This window comes from Chiloscyllium punctatum, chromosome 3 (assembly GCF_047496795.1).
Source record: "Chiloscyllium punctatum isolate Juve2018m chromosome 3, sChiPun1.3, whole genome shotgun sequence".
Lineage (NCBI taxonomy): Eukaryota > Metazoa > Chordata > Chondrichthyes > Orectolobiformes > Hemiscylliidae > Chiloscyllium > Chiloscyllium punctatum.
This window is the reverse complement of record NC_092741.1, coordinates 107020327-107042684: the sequence shown is the minus strand read 5'-3', so window position 1 is coordinate 107042684 and position 22358 is coordinate 107020327. Positions and strand designations below refer to the sequence as shown.

At 43.3% G+C, this 22358-nt stretch overlaps 1 protein-coding gene across 5 annotated transcripts in view; it reads left to right on the top strand.

Moving 5' to 3' along the window:
• LOC140463703 (uncharacterized) overlaps positions 1-22358 on the top strand; it is a 438200-nt gene that overhangs the window by 210016 nt on the left and 205826 nt on the right. The gene's annotated exons all lie outside the window — the stretch shown is intronic.

Genomic DNA, 22358 nt, shown 5'->3' with positions numbered 1-22358 from the left:
CCCGTTTTGCCCACCTGAATTTCCCTCATAAGTATACTCCGTCTTGCTTTATACTCTTCTAAGGACTCACTCAATCTATCCTGTCTATTACTTATATATGCTTCCTTCTTTTTCTTAACCAAACCCTCAATTTCTTTAATCATCCAGCATTCCCTGTACCTAACAGCCTTTCCTTTCACCCCAACAGGAATATATTTTTTCTGGATTCTCGTTATCTCATTTTTGAAGGCTTCCCATTTTCCAACCTTCGCCCGCGAACATCTGCCTCCAATCAGCTTTTGAAAGTTCTTACCTAATACCGTCAAAATTGGCCTTTCTCCAATTTAGAACTTCAACTTTTAGATCTGGTCAATCCTTTTCCATCACTATTTTAAAACGAATAGAATTATGACTGCTGTCCCCAAAGTGCTCCCCCACTGACACCTCAGTCACCTGCCCTGCCTTATTTCCCAAGAGTAGATCAAGCCTTGCACCTTCTCTAGAAGGTACACCCACATACTGAATCAGAAAATTGTCTTGTACACACTTATCAAATTCCTCTCCATCTAAACCCTTAACACTATGGCAGTCCCAGTCTATGTTTGGAAAGTTAAAATCCCCTACCATAACCACTCTATTATTCTTACAGATAGCTGAGATCTCCTTACAAGTTTGTTTCTCAATTTCCCTCTGACTCTTCTGAGAGGAAATCGGCATCGAAGTAAAGATGGTATGCTGCAGACTGTACATCAAACACTATGTGTGGTTTTGGTTTCCTTATGTAAAAAAAGATGGCAATGCAGTGGAGGTGGTATCGAAGAGATTTATGAGATTGATGCCTAGAATGAGTGGGTTGTCTTATGTAGAAAGATTGGACTAATTAGGCTCATTTCCTCTGGAATTTCGAAGAGTCAGGAGTGGCTTGAATGAAATGTACAAGATCCTGAATGATCTTGACAAGGTAGATATGGACAAGATGTATCCTCTTGTGGGTCAGTCCAAAACCAGGGGAGGTCCTTTCAGAATAGAGATGAGGTACAATTCTGTTCTCTCAGAGGTTTGTGTGACTTCAGAACTCTCTGCCTCAGAAGAGGTGGAGACAGGTAGTTAAATATTTGTAAGACAGAAGGGGGACAGATTCTTGTTAGGGAGAGAATCGAAGATGGTGTAGATGGGAATGTGGAATTTGAAACTCAACCCAACTGTATTGTAAATTTACAATACAGTTGGGTTGAGTTTCAAACAGCATGGAGTGAGGTGAGCAGTGGGATGTGAAAAAATAGGATTTGATATGAGCATTCAGTCATCTTTGTTGGTTTCAAGCCTGCTGCTGGTCATAATTTCAAGGTCAGTTCAGATCAATACATGTTAGGTTTGATCATGATTGTGGCACTGCATCCTCAGAGCTAAGCTGCTGACAGTGACATCTGTTCCCATTGCCTCCCAGAGTCAGTCCAGAGAGCCTGTTGAGTAGATGACAGCCTCATTCCTTCCACTTACTGAACTAAAGTCTTGAGTCCAACATCTGAGAAACATGGGGCACTTTCCCGATCTTGTAGCACGAGAGTCACTCTTATTTTCCAAAAGAGACTCTTCTCAGCTACTTCCAGCACTGAACTACAGATGGACTACACTTCTGGCTCTAAATGGTGCTGGCTTCAAGTAATCCTGCGCCTTCTACTGTGGTATGCAGCCACTCACCAGTGCTTTGACTGTGGGCTGCTTGCCACAATGTTTTAATAAGAATGCAGTACTACGTCAATGGATATCTTGTATCCTTGCCCCTAAGCCAGATGCTCCACATTTATGTCTCAAGAGAGAACGTGTTGGCCAAGTAATGCGTGTTCAGAATGTGGCCAATCTAGTTGAATGTCAACTTGTAAATCATTCCAACACGCACCAATGACAGGCGATAAGAGGAGGTAGAGATTCCTTGTCCACTAAAACAAAGAATTATGGATGCTGGAGATATGAAACAAAAACCAAAATTGCTGGTGAAACTCAGTGGATCTGACAGCATCTGTGAGAAGAAAGCAGAGTTAGTCTTTTGAATCTGGTGACTCCCCAGCAGATCTGTGCAAATGCGCACATAATCTGCTAATGCTTTGTGGACAGGGGTTCAAATTCCACCACAGCATCTGGTGGAATTTAAAATTAGCTAATAAAGTCTGGAACTGAAAGCTGATCGCCATAATAGTGACATTGCAACTATTAGCGATTGTTGTAAAAACCCATTTGGTTCACTAATGTCCTTACAGGAAGGAAAGCTGTTCATGACTCTAGACGTACAGCAATAGCATTAACTCTGAAGTGGCAAAGCAAGCGTTAAAACATAAAAACAGGAGCAGAAGTAGGTCATTTGGCTCTTTGAGTCTATTCCACCAGTCATTTCTGATCATCCAAATCAGTCCCCTCTTTCTGTTTTTGCCCCCAAACCCTTTGGTCACTGTACCTTTGAGAACTTTATCTAATTCCTTCTTGAAGACATTCAATATTTTGGCCTCAACCACTTTCTGTAGCAATCAGTTAGATTTTGAACAACAAGTATTGGCTTTGCAAGGTACACTCATATCCCATGACAGAATAAAAAAAATTAGAATAAACCTAGTGGAAAGATTATTGGAGATATCATCATTACAGTAACCCAGATTTCCGGAATGAACTACAACACTCTAATCACCTGTTCCTTTAATATGATACTAGATTGTCAGTCTAGACTGAAAATGTAGGCTCTCTTAGTTGGACAAGGTCTCCTGGGTCTTCTGGCCATCGACACCTACTGTCAAAGGTCACCCCACAATTTTCCCAAGCTTATGAACACATTTTAAAGATGAAATGATGCTGAGAAATGAGAGACCTCACTAATACCTATGGCTTATGTAGGAAGACAGTTCTGCCTCTGGATCCAGAACAATAGTAAATCAGCAGGCATCCAGGCTATCTTCTGTAAAGCTTGGTCATTTAATTTTTGAGGATATTTTCACCTCAGTATTTCAGTATTAGTATTCCAAGCCCATATTTATAACTGTCACTTGACTATCCAAATCTGTGGTAACCTGCTTCCGGACATGGGAGATTGCCACTTGCTCTTGTTGACATCTTATTTTATTGCCAGCGAAACTTGGTATGTTTTGCTGAGGCACACACAAAGATTCTTTCCAAATGACTAGGCTAGTCAGACAGCCGTATATAATTTGACTTGAACGAAGCTCCAAATGCCTTTAACTAACAACTGTTGCCCAATCATTCTGCTGGCTATAAACCCAGGGAAATTGTGGGGCCAGCTCGTCAATGATTGTCCCTGTGTGGCATGCCCTCTGACCTTTCACCTTTCACCCACAGTGGCCTGTACATTGGTGTCAGTATTCCAAATGGCAGCATCTGTGCATTTCTTGCTCTTAGTTTTCTTTTATTTTCTGAAGACATTTTTGTTTAAAGTAAGGTGGGGTTGATCAATTGGCCTCCTTTGCATTCGTCCTTTTTTTTATTTTAGAAACAGTAAATGAACAGATGAAGAGACTAAACATTTGCAAATCAGAGGTTTTGAATAGCTGTCAACTGCCAGTTGATATGGATTTTGTTAGCAACTGCCCTGAATGTAACACTGTGTTACAATATCCTGGGTTAAAGTCCATTGGGTGTCACAAATGGCATAATAATTGAAGGAAAGTACTGTGGATGTTGGTGATCTGAAACAAAAATGGAAAGAGCTGGAGAGAGTCAGTAAATCTGTTAGTATCTGCGGAGAGTGAAATAGAGTTAATATTTTGAGTCTGATATGGCTTTTCATCAGAATTTGCTCTTATGTTAACATTTCCGTCTTATGCATGCTGCAGTATCGGAGCAAAGTCCAAAGCAAACTAATGGAACAGCACCTATTAGATTAGATTCCCAACAGTGTAGAGACAGGTCCTTCGGCCTTACCAGTCCACACCGACCCTCTGAAGAGTAACCCACCCAAACCCATTTCCCTCTGACTGATGCACCATGGGCAATTTAGCATGGCCAATTCACCTAACCTGCACATCTTTGGATTGTGGGAAGAAACCGGAGCACCCAGAGGAAACCCAGGCAGACACGGGGAGAATGTGCAAACTCCACACAGACAGTTGCCTGAGGCTGGAATCGAACCCAGGACCCTAGTGCTGTGAGGTAGCAGTGCTAACCACTGAGCCACTGTGCCGCCCCCATTTTCCGTTTGGGCACTATATAACCTTTAGGACTCAACATTAAGTTAAAAATTTCAGAACATGAACTCTATCCTGCATTCTGATTACACATCAACTACACCTAACTCCTCCACTGTGTTGTATTTGTTGGATTTGCTGTCAGCCTGCTGTCGGCAGAGCTGACTTTCATGAGAGGTGGGTGTCACTGGCTTGCAGCATTTGTTTCCCATCTCCAATCAGACTTGGTAAGCTGCTGGTGAGCAGCCTTCTTGAACCATTGCAGTCCATTGTTATAGATAGACCCACCATGCCATTAGGGAGGGAGTTCCAGGATTTTGACCAAGCAACAATGAAGGAATGGTGATATGTTTCCAAGTCAGGATGATGAGTGGCGTGGAGAGGAACTTGCAGTTGATGGCATTCGCATATGTAGAACATAGAACATGACAGCGCAGTACAGGCCCTTCAGCCCTCGATGTTGCACCACCCTGTGGAACCAATCTGAAACCCATCTAACATACACTTTTCCCATTCTCATCCATATGTTTATCCAATGACTATTTAAATGCCCTTAAAGTTGGTGAATCTACTACTGTTGCAGGCAGTCCATTCCACATCCCTACTACTCTCTGAGTAAAGAAACTACCTCTGACATGTCCTATATCTATCATCCCTAAATTTGAAGCTCATGCTAGCCATCAACACCCTAGGAAAATGGGTCTCACTGACCACCCTATCTAACCCTCTGATTATCTTATATGTCTCAAATAAATCACCTCTCAACCTTCTTCTCTCTAATGAAAACAGCCTCAAGACCCTTAGCTTTTCCTCATAAGACCTTCCCTCCATACCAGGCAACATCCTAGTAAATCTCCTCTGAACCCTTTCCAAAGCTTCCACATTCTTCCTGTAATGTGGTGACCAGAACTGTACGCAATTTTCCAATGTGGCCGCACCAGAGTTTCGTACAGCTGCAGCTGAAACACAATCCCTCGACCAATAAAAGCTAACACACCTTGTGCCTTCATAACAACTCGGGTGGTAACTTTCAGGGATTTATCTACATGGACATCGTGATCTCTCTGCTCATCTGCACTACCAAGAATCTTACCATTAGCCCAGTACTCTACATTGTTGCTGAGAAATGGGCAGTTTGTGTTCATTGGGTACCCATTCTTTCTGAATACACTGTATAGGTGGTCCATGCTCTGCGTAGTTCCTCTGTGCTGCAGTGTGTGGTGGCTCATTGAAATAATATTCTAAAGCAGCTTCATTTGTGGATGCTGGGATGATTGCTTCTGTAGTTCAATATTTGGTCCATGTGTGTTGTTTTCCTGTAGATGCTGGTTTGAAGTTCCCCAATGGCTGTTCACTCTACTGTGACATCTAGAAACCTTATTTTGAACCTCCCTACTCTCAACCTCCTCTATACTCAAACTACAAATTAGGTTCTCATCCCCTGTTGCATTAGTTTAAACCCACCCGCAAAGCATTAGCAAATTTCACCCTTCTCCCCCCCGGATATTGGTACCCCTCTGGTTCAGGTGAAGACTATCCTGTTTATGGAGATGCCACCTACCCCAGAAAGAACCCCAATTATCCAGGAATCCAAAACCCTCCCTCCCGCACCATTCCTGTAGCCGCTCTTTCTCTATTCCTCACCTCACTAGCACGTGGCATGGGCAACAAACCAGAGATAACAACTCTCTTTGTTCGAGCACTGAGCTTCCACCCTAACTCCCAGAATTGATGCCTTAAATGTCTGCTGCACTTGTCCTTCTAGATGGCAGTGGTTGAGGGTCTGGAAGATACTCTCAAGGAACTTTGGTGAATTCCTGTGGTAAACCTTGTAAACTCTGCTATTTATGTCAGTGGTGGAGGGAGTGGATGCTTGTGGATGGCAGAGGAGTTGAACAGATATTTTTACATCAGTGTTTACAGTGAAAGATACTTCAAACTTCTTATATTACTAAAGAGGGAGGAATTGAGTACCAAAACTTCATGAGAAAAGCAGTATTTGACAAATTCTTGGAGCATAATGCAAATAGGCCCCTGAATCTGACGGCTTGCATCCTATGCTCTTAAAAGAGGTACCTACAGAGATCGTGGATGTATAGGTTTTAATTTCCCAAAAATCAGTTGATTCTGGAAAAGTGCCAGAGGATTTTTAAAAATCTCTTTGGGCAATTTAGAGCAAAGAGGATGGAGGCTACAGCAGTTGCATGCTCCTCTTGCAGGATGTGGGAGGTAAGGGCCACCACTAGTGTTCTTGCTGACTTCACCTGAGAGAGGCGCACCCAACTCCAGCTCCTCACAGACCGTGTTAGGGAACTGCAGCTGGAGTTGGATGAACTTTGGATCATTCAAGAGGCTGAGGGAGTGATAAAGAGGAATTATGGGGAGTTAGTCATACCTAAGTTACAGGATAAAGGTAGCTGGGTTACTGTCAGGAGAAGGAAAGGGAATAAGCAGACAGTGCAGGAACCCCCTGTGGCTGTTCCCCTCAATAGTAAGTATACTGCTTTGGTTACTGTTTTCGGGAGGTGGAGGTGGAGGGGGGGGGGGAGGGGGGGGGGGGGGGTGGTTGCGGATGACCTACCAGGGGAAAACCACAGCAGCCAAGTTTCTGGCATTAAGCCTGGCTCTGTGACTCAGAAGGGAAGTGGGGGAGAGATTAGGAAAGTGATTATTATAGGAGATGCAACGGTGAAAGGAATAGGCAGGAAATTCTCTGATCATGACCAAGACTTGCAGATAACCTGTTGTCTCCTGGTGCCAGGGTCAGGGATCTCTTGGATCAAGTCTACAGGATTCTTAAGGGGGAGGGTGAGCAGCCTGAAATCATGGTACACATCGGTGCCAACAGCATAGCTATGAAAAGGAATGGTCACCTGAAAAGTGAATGTAGGGAATTAAGTTGGAAGCTAAAAGGCAGGATGAGCAGAGTAGTAATCTCAGGGTTGCGAGAGATACCACAGGCGAGAGAGGGGAGGAACAGAGAGCAAGTGCAGCTGATCACGTGGCTGCAGGACTGGTGTAGGAGAGATCATTGGGATGCCTTCTTGGGAAGGTGGGACCCGTACAAGAGGTGATTGCACCTGAACTGGAGGGGCACTAATAACCTGAGCAAGAGGCTTGCTAGAGCTCTTTGAGAGTGTTTAAACTAGTTCGGCAGGGGGATGAGAACCAGAGCTATGGATCAAAGGATGGGGTAGCTAGTGAACAGGAAGATAAGGCATGCAGAGAGTCTGTGAGGAAGAATAGAAAGTTGACAGGGCAAAGTTGCAGTTAGTGTGATGGGTTGAAGTGTGTCTATTTTAACACAAGAAGTGTCAGGAATAGGGTGATGAATTTAAATTATGGATCAGCTATGATGTGGTCATTATGGAGACTTGGATATCACAGGGGCAGGAATGGTTGTTGGATATTTCAGGGTTTAGAGTAGTGAGGGAGGTTAGAAGAGATAGGGGAGTGCCATTGCTAATCAGGGATAGTATCACAGCTGCAGAAAGGGAGGTCATCAAGGAGGGTTTGACTATAGAGTCAGTCTGGGCGGAAGTCAGAAACAGGAAAGGAGCAGTCACTTTATTCATAGTTTTCTATAGACCCTTCCAATAGCAACAGAGAAATGGTGGAGCAGATTAGGAGACAGATTTTGGAAAGATGCATAAGTGCCAGGGTTGTTGTCATGGGTGACTTCAACTTCCCTAATACTGATTGGAACCTCCTTAGTGCAAATAGTTTGGATGGAGCAGATTGTGTCAGGTGTGTCCAGGAGGATTCCTGACTCAATATGCAGATAGACCAACTAGACGGAAGGCCATATTGGATTTGGTGCTTGGCAATGAACCACATCAGGTGTCAGATCTCTCAGTGGGAGACCATTTCGGTGATAGTGATCACATCTCCCTGACCTTTACTATAGTCATGGCGAGGGATAGGAACAGACAGTATGGGAAAGTATTTAATTGGGGGAGGGGGAATTACAATAATATTAAGCAGGAACTGTGGAGCATAAATTGGGAACAGATGTTCTCAGGGAAATGCATGACAGAAATATGGAGATTGTTTAGGGAGCACTTGCTGCGAGTGCTGGATAGGTTTGTCCCACTCACGCAATGAAGGGATGGTAGGGTGAAGGAACCTTGAATGACAAGAGATATGAAACATCTAATCAAGAGGAAGAAGGAAGCTTACTTAAGGTTAAGGAAGCAAGGATCAGACAGGGCTCTCGAGGGTTACAGGTGGCCAGGAAGGAACTGACGAATGGACTTGGGAGAGCTAGGAGGGGGCATGGAAAAGCCTTGGTGAGTAAGATTAAGGAAAACCCCAAGGCATTCTACAGTTATGTGAGGAAAAAGAGGATGGACAGCATGAGGGTAGGGCCGATCAGGGACAGTGGACGGTACTTGTGCCTGGAGTCAGACGAAGTAGGGGAGGTTCTTAATGAATACGTTGCTACAGTATTCACAAGTGCGAGGGACCGTGTTGTTTGTGAGGACAGCATGAAACAGGCTGATGTGCTCGAACAAATTCATGTTAAGAAGGAGGATGTGCTGGAAATTTTGAAAAACATTAGTAGAGATAAGTCCCCCATAGGCTAGACAGGGCAAACCCAAGATTACAACAGGAAACAAGGGAAGAGATTGATGCACCTTTGGAGATGATCCTTGCATCCTCACTGTCCACTGGTGTAGGGCCAGATGATTGGAGGGTGGAAAATGATATTCCCTTGTTCAGGGAAGAGAATAGGGATGACCCTGGGAATTGCAGACCAGGGTTGGTGGTGGACAAATTACTAGAGAGGATTCTGAGGGACAGGATTTATGATTATTTGGAAAAGTATAGTTTGATTAGAAATAGTTGGTATGGCTTTGTGAGGGGCAGGTCATGCCTCACAAGCCATATTGAATTCTTTGAGGATGTGTCAAGACACATTGATGAAGGTAGAGCAGTGGATGTGGTGAATAACAAAGCATTTGATCAGGTTCCCCATTGTAGGCTCATTGAGAAAGTAAGGAGGCATGGGAGATGGGGAAATTTGGCTGTGTGGCTACAGAATTGGCTGGCCCATGGAAGATAGAGGGTGGTAGTAGATGGAAAGTATTCAGCCTGGAACTTGTGACCAGTGGTGTTCCACAGGGATCTGATTTTTATAAATGTCTTGGATGAGGAAGTGGAAGCGTGGGTTAGTAAGTTTGCCGATGTCACGAAGGTTGGTGGAGTTGTGGATAGTGTGGAGGGCTGTTGTAGGTTGCAATTGGACAGTAACAGGATGCAGAGCTGGGCTGAGAATTGGCAGATGAAGTTCAAACTGAAAAAGTGTGACGTAATTCATTTTGGAAGGTCGGATTTGAATGCAGATTCCAGGGTTAAAAACAGGATTCTTGGCAGTGTGGAGGAACAGAGGGAACTTGGCCTCCACATCCATAGATCCCTCAAAGTTGCCACTCAACTTAATGGGGTTATTAAGAAGGCGTATGGTGTCTTGGCTTTCTTTAGCAGGCGGATTGATTTTAAGAGCCACAAGGTTATGCAGCAGCTCTATAAAGCTCTTGTTAGATCACACTCAGAATATTGTGTTCAGCTCTGGTTACCTCATTATAGGAAAAGTGTTGAAGCTTTACAGAGAATGCAGAGGAGATATACCTGGATTGGAGGGCATGTCTTATGAAGAAAGGTTGAGGCAGCTAGGACTTTTCTCTTTGGAGCGAAGAAGGATGAGACGTGACTTGGTAGAGGTGTACAAGATGGTGAGAGGTATAGATAGAGTGGATAACCAGAGACTTGAAAAATCTATCACTAGGGGGCATAATTTTAAGGTGATTGGAGGGGGGGTTTAGTGGAGATGTCAGACGTAGGTTCTTTACACAGAGAGTGGTGTGTGTAGAAATGAACTGCCAGCAGTGGTAGTAGAGTCAGGTACATTAAGGATATTTAAGCGTCTCTTGGATAGGCACATGGATAATAGTAAAATGAAGGGTATGTAGATTAGTTTGATCTTAGGGTAGGACAAAGGTCAGCACAACATCAAGAGCCAAATGGCCTGTACTGTGCTGTACTGTTCCATGTTCTATGACTTCAATAAGACCTTTGATAAGGTTCCACTTAGTCAGCTGCTCTGGAAGGTTAGATTGCATGGAATACAGGGGGACTGGCAAATTGGATACACAATTGGCGTGATGTTGGGAAGCAGAGGGTAATAGTGGAAGGATGCTTATCAGACTGGAGACCTGTGACTAATGGTGTGCCTCAGGGGTCAATGCTGGGCCCATTGCCGTTTGTTATCTATATCAGTGGTTTGTTTGAAAATATACAAGATATGATTAATAAGTTTGCAGATGACACTAAAATAGGTGCTCTCATGGACATTGAGGAACATTATCAGAAATTGCAGCTGGACTTTGATCAGCTAGGCAAGTGGGCCAAGAAATGGCAAATGGAGTTTGATATAGATGAGCATGAGGTTTTGCATTTTGGAGAGTCAAATCAAGGTAGAAGTTTCATGGTGAATGGTAGGGCCTTAAGGAATATAGTGAAACAGAAGTACCTTGGAGTTCAGGTGCATGGTTCTCTGAAAGTGGAATCACAAGTGGACTGGGCTGTGAAGAAGGCTTTTGGCACATTGGCCATCATCAGTCAGGGCATTGAGTACAGAAGTTGAGAAGTTATGTTGCTGTTATATAGGATGTTGGTGACTCCGCACATTAGTATTGTGTTCAGCTTTGATTACTTTATACAGGAAGAATGTTATTAACTGGAAAGAGTGCAGAAGAAATTTACAAGGATGTTGCCAAGACATTGTCTGAGTTATTGGGAGAAGTTGGGCAATCTAGGACTAGTTTCTTTAGAGCGTGGAGACTGTGGGGGATCTTATAGAAGGATAAGATTGTGAGAGGCATGTTCAAGGTGAATACATTCAGTCTTTTTCTAGGAGTTGGGGAATTGGGGATTAGAGGGCATCTGTTTAAGGTTAGAGGGGAAAGAATAAAAGGGAACCTGAGGGGCAACCTTTTTACACAGAGAGGGTGGTGAACATATGGAACGAGTTGCCAGTGGAAGTGGTTGATGCGTGTATATTAACAACATTTAAAAGGCATTTGGACAATTATGTGGTTAGGAAAGTTTTAGAAGGATATGGGCTAAGTGCAGGGAAATGGGGTTAGAATGGATGGCCACTTTGTTCAACATGGAGCAATTTGGGCCAAAGGACCTGTCTCCATGCTGTCGGCCTCTATGACTGTATGATTGAAAAACTGTTCATGTGACATCCCTATTCAAAAAGGGGAAAAGGGGAAAAGGCAAAAAGTAAATGATTATCTTAACATCTATTATTGGAAAAATACTGGAATCAGCTATTATGAAAGTAATAGCAGAATATTTGGAAATTCATAATCTAATTAAGCAGAGTCATCGTAGCTTCATGAAAGGGACAATCATGTCTGGCAAGTTTCTTTTGAGTGTCTTCAGCAAACCTCAACCAGAGTGGTTAGAGAGAAACTAGTGGATGGTTTCAGGAGTCAGTATTTGATTTCCCAGAAGAGTTCAACAAAGTCCATCACAAAAGGCTAAATCATAAGAACCCATGGTGTTAGAAGTGGTATATTGGCATGGATAGAGAATTGGCTCATGAGGAGAGAACAATGAGTGGAATAAAGCATTCTTTCTCAGTTGGTGACCCATGACCAGAGGGATCAGTACTAGGTCTGCAACTGCTTACTACATATATGAATCACTTGGAGGAAGGAAGTCAGTGTACTATAGCCAAATTTGCAGATGACACAAACATAGGTAGAGGAGTAGGTTGTGAGAGTTTACAAACAGTTTACAGAGAGATATTGATAGATTAAGTGAGTGAGCAAAATGTTGGCAAATAGAGTATAATGTGAGAAAATGTATATTTGTTCACTTTGGATAGGAGAACAAAAGAATGGAGTATTATTTAAATGGAAAGGAACTAAAGGGACTTGGGGGAACTTGCACATGAAACTCAGAAAGCTAACACAAAGGTGTAACAGGTAATCAGGAAGGTGAGTGGAACATTGGACAAGCAGGTTGGGACTTTACTCATTGGAATTCAGAAGAATGAGAGATTATCTTATTGAAACATGTTACATTCTTAAGGGATTTAACAGGAAAATTCTGAGAGGATATTACCCTTCATGGAAGAATCTAGGACCCGAGGGTATAGTGTCAGAATAAAGGGGCACCTGAGATAAGGAGGAGTTTCTTCTATCAGAGGGTTGTGAGTCTTTAGAACTCTTTGCCACAGACAGCTATAGGGGAAGAGTCCTTGTGTATGTTTAAGGCAGATAGTTAATAAGTCAGGGAATCAACGGTTATGGGAAAGAGCAGGAAAGTAGAAATGAGGAATATCGGATCAACTGTGAACTTATTGAATGGTGGAGCAAGCTTGAGGGATCAAACTGCCTACCCCTGTTTTGATTTCTTATGGCCTTACCTCTGACGGTACTGCACCTCTGACAATATTGTAACTTTGCCAGTGCTTGCACTTCTGCCAGTGCTGTACCTCTGCTGTTCAGTACCTCTGCCAGTGCTGCATCTCTGCCAGTGGTTACACTTCTTCCAGTGCTGCACCTCTCCAACGCTGCACTTCTACCAAAATAGCACCTCTGTCAACAAAGCACATCTGACAAGGGTCCCTCTAATTTCCTTACTAGTTGTGTGAGCCTCCAAGGCCTGGATTCCGAAGTCAATACCATGATCAGCATGTCAAACTCAATTGCCATGCATGGCACCTTGGAGCAGCTGTGTGTGCACAGCTGCACAGCTTTGAAGCAACACTGCCTTTGACAATGCTGCATCCCTGACAGCACTGTACCTCTGACAGTACTGTACCTCTAACATTGCTGCACTTCTGACAATGGTACACCTCTTACAATGCTCCTTTTCTCCTGGGAGCTGATCTTCAGAAAAAGTGAAGCCTGCCATCAAAACAGCTTAGAATTTGGATTCAAATGTCTTTAAAGTATTAATGTTGTGAGTATTTTTGAGAATTGATTGCACTGTGTCAGTATATTTGAGGTCTCCAATGCATGGAAACTTGGTTGGCGTGGACAAATTGGACTGAAGGGTCTGTTTCTGTACTGTATGACTCTACAACTTTATCATGAGACATGGCAGGATATCATTTGGGATACCTGGGAATGGCAGAGGAGTTGAAAACATAATCTACATCAATCTTCACAGGAGAAGTCAACAGTCATAGTTCATAATTACAAAATATTTAAGGACCAAAACAAGGAGAGGAAATAAATGCAATAATTACCTCTGTAGAAAAAATTGCTAATAAAACTACTTGGGCTAAATTCTCTGGACCTGATGGAATGCATCCTAAGATATTGGCTAACAAGATAATGGTAGTAATAGAACATAGAACATGGAACATAGAACATTACAGCCGAGTACAGGCCCTTCGGCCCTCAATGTTGCGCCATCCTGTCATACTAATTTGAAGCCCATCCCACCTACACTATTCCATGTACATCCATATGCCTGTCCAATGACGACTTAAATCCCCTTAAACTTGGCAAATCTACTAACGTTGCAGGCAAAGCATTCCATACCCTTACTACTCTCTGAGTAAAGAAACTACCTCTGACATCTGTCTTATACCTATCCCCCCTCACTTTAAAGTTGTGTCCCCTCATGTTTGCCGTCCCCATACTTGGAAAAAGGCTCTCCCTGTCCACCCTATCTAACCCTCTGATTATCTTGTATGTCTCTATTAAGTCACCTCTCAACCTTCTTCTCTCTAATGAGAACATCCTCAAGGCCCTCAGCTTTTCCTCATAAGACATTCCTTCCACACCAGGCAACATCCTAGTAAATCTCCTCTGCACCCTTTCCAAAGCTTCCACATCCTTCTTATAATGCGGTGACCAGAACTGTGCACAATACTCCAAGTGTGGCCGTACCAGAGCTTTGTACAGCTGCAGCATAACCTCCTGGTTCCGGAACTCAATCCCTCTTTAATAAAGGCCAAAACACTGTATGCCTTCTTAACAACCCTGTCAATCTGGGCAGCAACTTTCAGGGATCTGTGTACTTGGACGCCAAGATCTCTCTGCTCATCTGCACTCCCAAGAATCTTACCATTAGCCCAGTACTTTGCATTCCGATTACTCCGTCCAAAGTGTATCACCTCACATTTGTCCACATTAAACTCCATTTGCTACCTCTCAGCCCAGCTCTGTGTCCTATCTATGTCTCTCTGCAACCTATTACATCCTTCATCACTATCCACAACTCCACCGACCTCAGTGTCGTCCGCAAATTTACTAACCCACCCTTCTAAGCCCTCATCCAAGTCATTTATAAAAATGATGAACAGCAGTGAACCCAACACCGACCCTTGTGGTATGCTGCTAGTAACTGGACACCAAGATGAACATGTTTCATCAACTACAACCCTCTGTTTTCTTTCAGCAAGCCAATTACTGATCCAAACTGCTATGTCTCCCACAATCCCATCCCTCCGCATTTTATATAATAGTCTACTGTGGGGAACCTTATCAAACACCTTGCTGAAATCCATATACACCACATCAACTGGTTTACTCTCATCTACCTATTTGGTCACTTTGTCAAAAAACTCAATAAGATTCGTTAGGCACGACCTACCCTTCACAAAACCGTGCTGACTGTCTCTGATCAGATTATTCTTTTTTAGATGGTTATAAATCCTATCTCTTATAACCTTTTCTAACACTTTACCAACAACTGAAGTGAGACTCACTGGTCTATAATTACCAGGGTTGTCTCTACTACCCTTTTTGAACAAGGGAACCACATTTGCTGTCCTCCAGTACTCAGGCACTATTCCTGTAGACAATGATGATTTGAAGATCAATGCCAAAGGCTCAGCAATCTCTTCCCTTGCTTCCCAGAGGATCCTAGGATAGATCCCATCCAGCCCGGGGGACTTGTCTATTTTCGCACTCTGCAGTATTTCTAATACCTCTTCCTTGTGAACCGCAACCTCTTCTAGTCTAGATACAAGTATCTCTGTATCTTCCTCGCCAACATTTTAATTTTCTATAGTGAACACTGTCAAAATATATTTATTTAGTGCTTCCCCTATCTCCTCTGACTCCACACACAACTATTATCCTTGATTGGCCCTAAATTAACTCACATCATTCTTTTATTCCTGACATACCTATGGAAAGCCTTAGGGCTAACCCTGATCCTATGCACCAACAACTTCTCATGTCTCTTCCTGGCTCTTCTGAGCTCTCTTTTTAGGTCTTTCCTGACTTCCTTGTAACCCTCAAACGCTCTAACTGAGTTTTCACATTTTGTCCTAACATAAGCCTTCTTCTTCCTCTTGACCAGGGATTCCACTTCCTTAGTAAATCACGGCTCACTCGTTCTATATCTTCCTCCCTGCCTGACAGGTACATACGTATCTAGGACACACAGGAGCTTTTCCTTGAATAAGCTCCACATTTTTAATGTGCTCATCCCCTGCAGTTTCCTTCCCCATTCTATGCTTCCTAAATCTTTCCTAATTGCATTGTAATTTCCCTTCCCCCAGCTGTAACTCTTGCTCGTTGGGGTACACCTATCCCTTTCCATCACTAAAGTAAACCTGTCAGAATTGTGATCACTGTCTCCAAAGTGCTCACCTACTTCCAAATCTAACACCTGGCCAGGCTCGTTACTCAGTACTAAATCTAAAGTGGCTTCGCCCCTTGTTGGCCTGTCTACATACTGTGTCAGGAAGCCCTCCTGCACACACTGGACAAAAACTGACCCATCTATAGTACTCGTACTGTAGTATTCCCAGTCAATATTTGGATAGTTGAAGTCCCCCATGACAACTACCCTGTCTCTCTCACTCCTATCGAGAATCATCTTTGCTATCCTTTCCTCTACATCTCTGGGACTATTTGGAGGCCTATAGAAAACTCCCAGCATGGTGACTTCTCCTTACCTGTTTCTAACCTCAGCCCATACTACCTCAGTTAACGAGTCCCCAAACATCCTTTCTACAACTGTAATATTGTCCCTAATCAACAATGCCACACCTCCCCCTCTTTTACCATCTTCTCTGTTCTTACTGAAACATCTGAATCCCGGAACCTGCAACAGCCATTCCTGTCCCTGCTCTATCCATGTCTCTGTAATGGCCACAACATCGAAGTCCCAAGTACCAACCTACGCTGCCAGTTCACCCACTTTATTTCGGATGCTCCTCGCGTTGAAGTAGACACACTTCAAACCAGGTTCTTGCTTGCAGTGTCAGATTCTTGATTTTGGAACTCCCTACTCTCATCCTCTTCTGTACCTGTCCTACAATTTTGGTTCCCATCTCCTTGCTGTATTAGCTTAAATCCACCTTAATAGCTTTAGTGAACTTGCCACCAAGGATATTGGTACCCCTCTGGTTTAGATGAAGATCATCCTGCTTGCAGAGGTCCCACCTACCCCTGAAAGAGCTCCAATTATCCAAAACCCAAAACCCTCCCTCCTGCACCATCCCTGTAACCATGTGTTCAACTCCTTTCTCTCCCTTCCTCACCTCACTAGCACGTGGCATGGGCAGCAAACCAGAGAAAACAACTCTGTTTGTCCTAGCTCTAAGCTTCCATCCTAGCTCCCTGAATTTCTGCCTCAAGCCCCCATCTCTCTTCCGACCTATGTAGTTGGTGCCAATGTGGACCACGACTTGGGGATGCTCCCCCTCCCCCCAAGGATCCCAAAAATACGATAAGAGACATCACGGACCCTAGCACCTGGAAGGCAATGCACCAACCATGAGTCTCTCTCGTCCCCACAGAACCTCCTATCTGTCCCCCTAACTATTGAGTCCCCAATGACTACTGTTCTGCTCCTCTTCCCCCTTCCCTTCTGAGCAGCAGCTGCCTCACTGCTTTCCCCTGGTAAGTCATCCCCCCCAACAGTGTCAAAAACGGTATACTTATTGTTGAGGGCAATGGCCACAGGGGATCCCTGCACTGCCTGCTGGTTCCCTTTCTGTCCCCTAACTGTCACCCATCTGTCTTTTTTTTATCTGAGGAGTGACTACCACTCTGTAAGTCCTGTCAATAACCCCCTCTGCCTCTCGAATGATCCGAAGTTCATCCAACTCCAGCTCCAGTTCCCTAACGCGGTTTTTGAGGAGCTGGTGTTGGGTGCACTTCCCACAGATGTAGTCAGCAGGAACACTAGCGGTGACCCTTACTTCCCACATTCTGCAGGAGGAACAGGAGGAACGCAACCACGCAAATATAAACTGTTCTACTTACCCTTCCTAGAAGTCCTTTGCTCGCTCCTCCCTCGCTGGCCTGAAGGTAAGAAGTTTAAATATACTTACTGGCCTTCCCGACAATCACCTCACACCAACGTCACCTCCTCCCAACTCCCGCCTCTCGCTGCTCCGAAGTCAATCTTCCAGAAATCCCTAGACTTCATGCATCCAAGAGGATTGGAAAACTGCCACATGTAACACCTTTATTTAAAAAGGGAAGGTGACCAAATCATGGTAACTATACGTAGTAGCTGTTACTGGAAAAATGTCAAAGACCACAATAATGGATATAGTTGAAGAACACTTAGAAATACATTGTATGATCAAGCAAACCCAGCATGGCTTCAAGAAGGGAAAGTCATGCCTGACAAACACACCAGAATTCTTTGTGGAGGTACAAACAGAATCAATAAAGGGAAAGTAGTGGCTGTAGTATATTTTGACTAGTATGGTCACACATAGGTTATTTAATAAGACTAGAGCTCATGGTGTTGGGGTAGCATGTTAACATGAATATGGCTTTTATAGCTAAAGAGATAGAATGTAAAGGCAAGGGTGTGTCATTGCAACTATACAAAATGTGGGTGAAACTGTACCCGGGGTATTGTGCACAGTTTTGATCGCCTTATTTGAGGAAAGATATAGTGGCATTGGAGGCAGTTCAGAGGAGCTTCACCAGATTGATTGACGAGATGAGTGATTTTTTGTAAGAAGAGAGATTGAACAGTTAAGGCCTATACTGGAATTTAGAAGAATGAGGGGAGATCAAATTGAGGTATTCAAGATGGTAAAAGATGATCAAGATTATAAAATAGACGTGGAGCAGATGCTTCGTCTTGTGGGGCATTCTAGGATGAGAGATCATAGTCTTAGGATAAGGGGTAGCAAATTTAAAAGAGTTGAGGAAAAATTACTTCTGCCAAAGGGTTGTGAATCTGTGGAATTCACTACCCCAAGAGCAGGGGATGCTGGAACAGTGAGTAAATTTAAGGAGGAGTTAGACAGATTTTTAAATTGTTAATGGGTTGAAGGGATATGGAGAAAAGGCAGGAAAATGGGAGGGAGGAGCATATCAACCGTGATTGAATGGCAGAGCAGACTCAATGGGTTGAGTGGCCTAATTCTGCTCATGTATCTTATCAATTTATGAACTTATGGATTAGTGAGTTTTGAGAAGATTTGTAGCTCAGGTTACGGTTCTGTATGTAGGTTTGCTCGCTGAGCTGAAAGGTTCATTTCTAGCTGTTTTGTCACCCTACTAGATAACATCTTCAGTGGGCCTCTTTCGAAGCACTGCTGATAATTCCTGATTCCTATTTATTTGTTTGGGTTTCTTTTGGTTGGTGATGTCATATAAATAGAAAGCAGGAATTATCAGCAGTGCTTCGCCTGAGGCCCACTGAAGATGTTACCTAGTAGGGTAATGAAACGTCTGGAAATGAACCTTCCAGCTCAGCAAGGGAACTTATGGATAGAGGATTGTCACTAACCAGATTAACTAGAGTCTAATAAAAGTATAGAGAGTTGGGATAAGAGGGAATTAGGTCTGTGGTTCTCTGTCTTTGAATTAACTGAATGAAATATTACTTGATCAGTCTTCATCAGTGTCTAATTGTTAAACAGTGCTTTAGAGGCAACTTCATGTTGTCGGAAGCCAGATATGGTTGCATATTGGTAATTTCTAATCTAACAATTGCGAAAGACACTTATTATACCTCAGCTGGAGGTATTGTATATACTTAGTCAGTACCACATATTGGAGCGATGAGAATGCATTGGAGAGAGTGCAGAAGCAATTAACAAAAATGGTTCCAGGAATAAGGAATTTCAGTTAAGAGGATAGATTGAAGAAATTGCGACTGTTTTTCCTGGAGAGAAGAAGTCTGAGAGCAGATTGAATAGAGGCTTCCAAAACCATAAGTGGGCTGGATAAAGTAGGCAGGGAGAACTTCTGTTCCTGAAAGGGTATAGACTCAGTGATCTGCCAAAAAAAAGGCTGATGTGAGAAAAAAGCTTTTCACACAGCAAGTGGTGAGGGTAAGGAATGCACTGCCAGGGAATACGGTGATAGTTTCAAATGAGACACTCAGGTGAGCATTGGATGATTATTTTGATAAGAATAGTGTACAAAGTTATGGGAAAAGGCAGGAGATTAGCACTAGGTAATGATATTAGGTAAGAGCTGGTAGAGGCACAATGTGGCGAATAATCATTTTCTGTGCTATAACACTTAAGTGATATTCTGTGATTTCACTTGTAACTCAGAGGTTAGACCAATGCTCTGGGAATATGGCTTCAAATCCTACCTGGACAGCTGGCAGGATTTTAGGGTAAATCAAGAAATCTGGCAATGAAAGCTAGTCTTGTCCCCAGCTATAATAATTGTCATCTAGTTCACTAACATCCTTTAGGGAAGGAAATCTGCCATTTTACTCATATAACTCCACGTGACTCTAGACCCACAGTAATGTGGTTGACTCTTAACTGCCCTCTAAAAATGGTCTTGCAAGCCACTTGCAAGGAGTGTCAGGGATAGGCAAAATGTGCAGTTCTTGCCAGTGGTACCACATCATGTAAAGGAATAATGTTGATGGTAGACAGCATAGCAATTTATAAATAAAGAATGCCCAACCTTCTGAAACCCATTCTTCCACAGTGAGATGTCAGAGTGACTCCACTTTGAACTGAAAGGACACTGTTAAATTATATAGTTAACCTTTCAGGTCTGTGACCTTCCGTCAAACCAAACACATTAAGCTAGAATTCCACTGAGCTTCAAGACGCCAGCTTTGGACCATCAATGGGTGCTGTTATTCTGTTCTTGGGACTGCCCACAAATTCCATGTTGCCAGAATGGTCTCCATGCTGATGCATTCCTGAACCAGTTACCTCAATAAATCTGATGATATCGTTTTCCTGTGTGCTCTCAAGCCTATTGGCAGGCATCTTCAGTAATCTGATCCCTCCTCAACATATGAAGCCCCTGCAACACAGTTGTCACAGTTGTCATGCAACTTCACGCCCAACAAGAACAGTCACCTGTGGCATCCCATCCCTCTACCCTTGCACACTGGCAACTATAGGTTCACCCCTTGGAGATCCTACTGACTAACCAAGTAGTTGGTATGCTCTCTCCCCAAAATGGCCATCATATTTTCCCCTGGTCACACCTTCGCCGCAATATTTGTGTGTATCCTTTTCCTATAAGAAAGAAGGATGTCAGCTTGGTCAGTTGATTTTAGAAGTTGCCTGCCGTGATTGTATAGCTAGCAAAGAAGTGTGTGTCGGATGTAAAGTGTAAGGAAATAAAGATTGCGATGTTGATGGGAGGAGGAGGGGCAGAGCTTGCAAGACAGAAGAGAAGGAGTTGGAGTATAGAACGTGCAGTGATAGTATGAGTGAAGGATGGATCAGAAGAAAGCATTGGAACTGGTGCAGCTGGAGTGGGTGGAGGCATGAGCAGAAAGTATCTGATGTGGGAGGTAAGATTTTTACCTTGATGAACTTAGCAATTGTCACTGAATGTTTTACTGCACTTGTCTTTGAAAACTAACTTCCTGGCTTAGACCTTTTCCATGACCTCTTCTTATTGGGAAGTAGTGGGTGGGTTTCTAAAAGGGCGACAGATTGTCAGTAGGGCATTCAGTCCCTCTCTCCCCACCAACACCTGAAAGGAACAGGATCTCCTTTGTCCTATGGACAACCCAGATTGAACAACCAACCTGTATTTCAGGTGTCTATGAGTGATCCCTTTCTGCCATTTTTGCCCAATTACAAGGATCCCTTGAAGAGGTTTGGCAGACTTTAAGTGGAGTTGGTCAAACACAATTTAATTCCAGCAACGCTCCTTGAGTACGTTTGTAGCCCATACGCCAGAGTTTTCCAAAGTGTGAGTGGAATCACAATCAAAACTGAAATGTTAGTGTCCCGAGCTCAGAAACAGTTCTGATTGAATTATAACAAAAGTCTACCACTCTGATAGCCACTTACCCAAGCAATAGTACCCCACCTCCCCAAACCCCACCACACACACTCTTAGTTCTCACTCAGGGGTCATGACAATTATTAATCAAAACCGTTCAGATTTAAATTAATATTGAAAAGGCCAGGAAGAACAGGAGTTAGCAAAGATAAATCGGAATCTGCTGCTTGATGAATATCTGCCAAGTGTAACGTATTACCCTGTGCTGGACAGGCCCCCTGCCAGCCTTCTCAATATGGTACCATCAGGACTCTTAGTGGCTGCATTTGGGCACCAGAATTGCACATACAAATTGCCAGTTGTGTGCCTGTGCCTCAGATTGGGTCTGGCCACTTCATTGCTGTAAGAGCCCAAAGATAAAATGTACAGCACCCTCCTCATCCAAAATAAAATCCATTTGCTTCTTCCCTGTCACCAGACCTATCCCTGTGTCCACAATCTATTTAACTTCAAGAACAAACATGTTGTTCTATGTGGCACCTTATTAAAACCTTTGTAATGTAATTCACAAAATTTCCTTTAGTCACTGCCTGGCTCAAAACATTGTTAAATTTATCAGGCGTGAACTTAATTCTTCCAAATTCTCAACTAGCTCTTCTTAATTAACTGATGTCATTTTGGCTAACTATTAGTTTATCAGCAATTATTGATTTCTAGGTATATGCCAAAAGTTAACACAAGGCTGACTGCCATGTAATTACTTGCTCTATTCCTTGCTTTGAACAGAGTGTTGCGCTGCCAAAATTGCAGTTTCCTGACATACACAAGGATGTTTGAAAGTAGACCCTGAATTGAAAGCAATCGCAGGTATTTCTTATCTGCAGGCTCAATGTCAGTCTTTTCTCTATTGATGACATTCAGTTAGGGCTGGGTCACTGAAGAGGCAAATATCAGCAGCAGAAACATGCATATATGTAGCACCATTTAACACAGCAGAAACATGCCAAAGTTC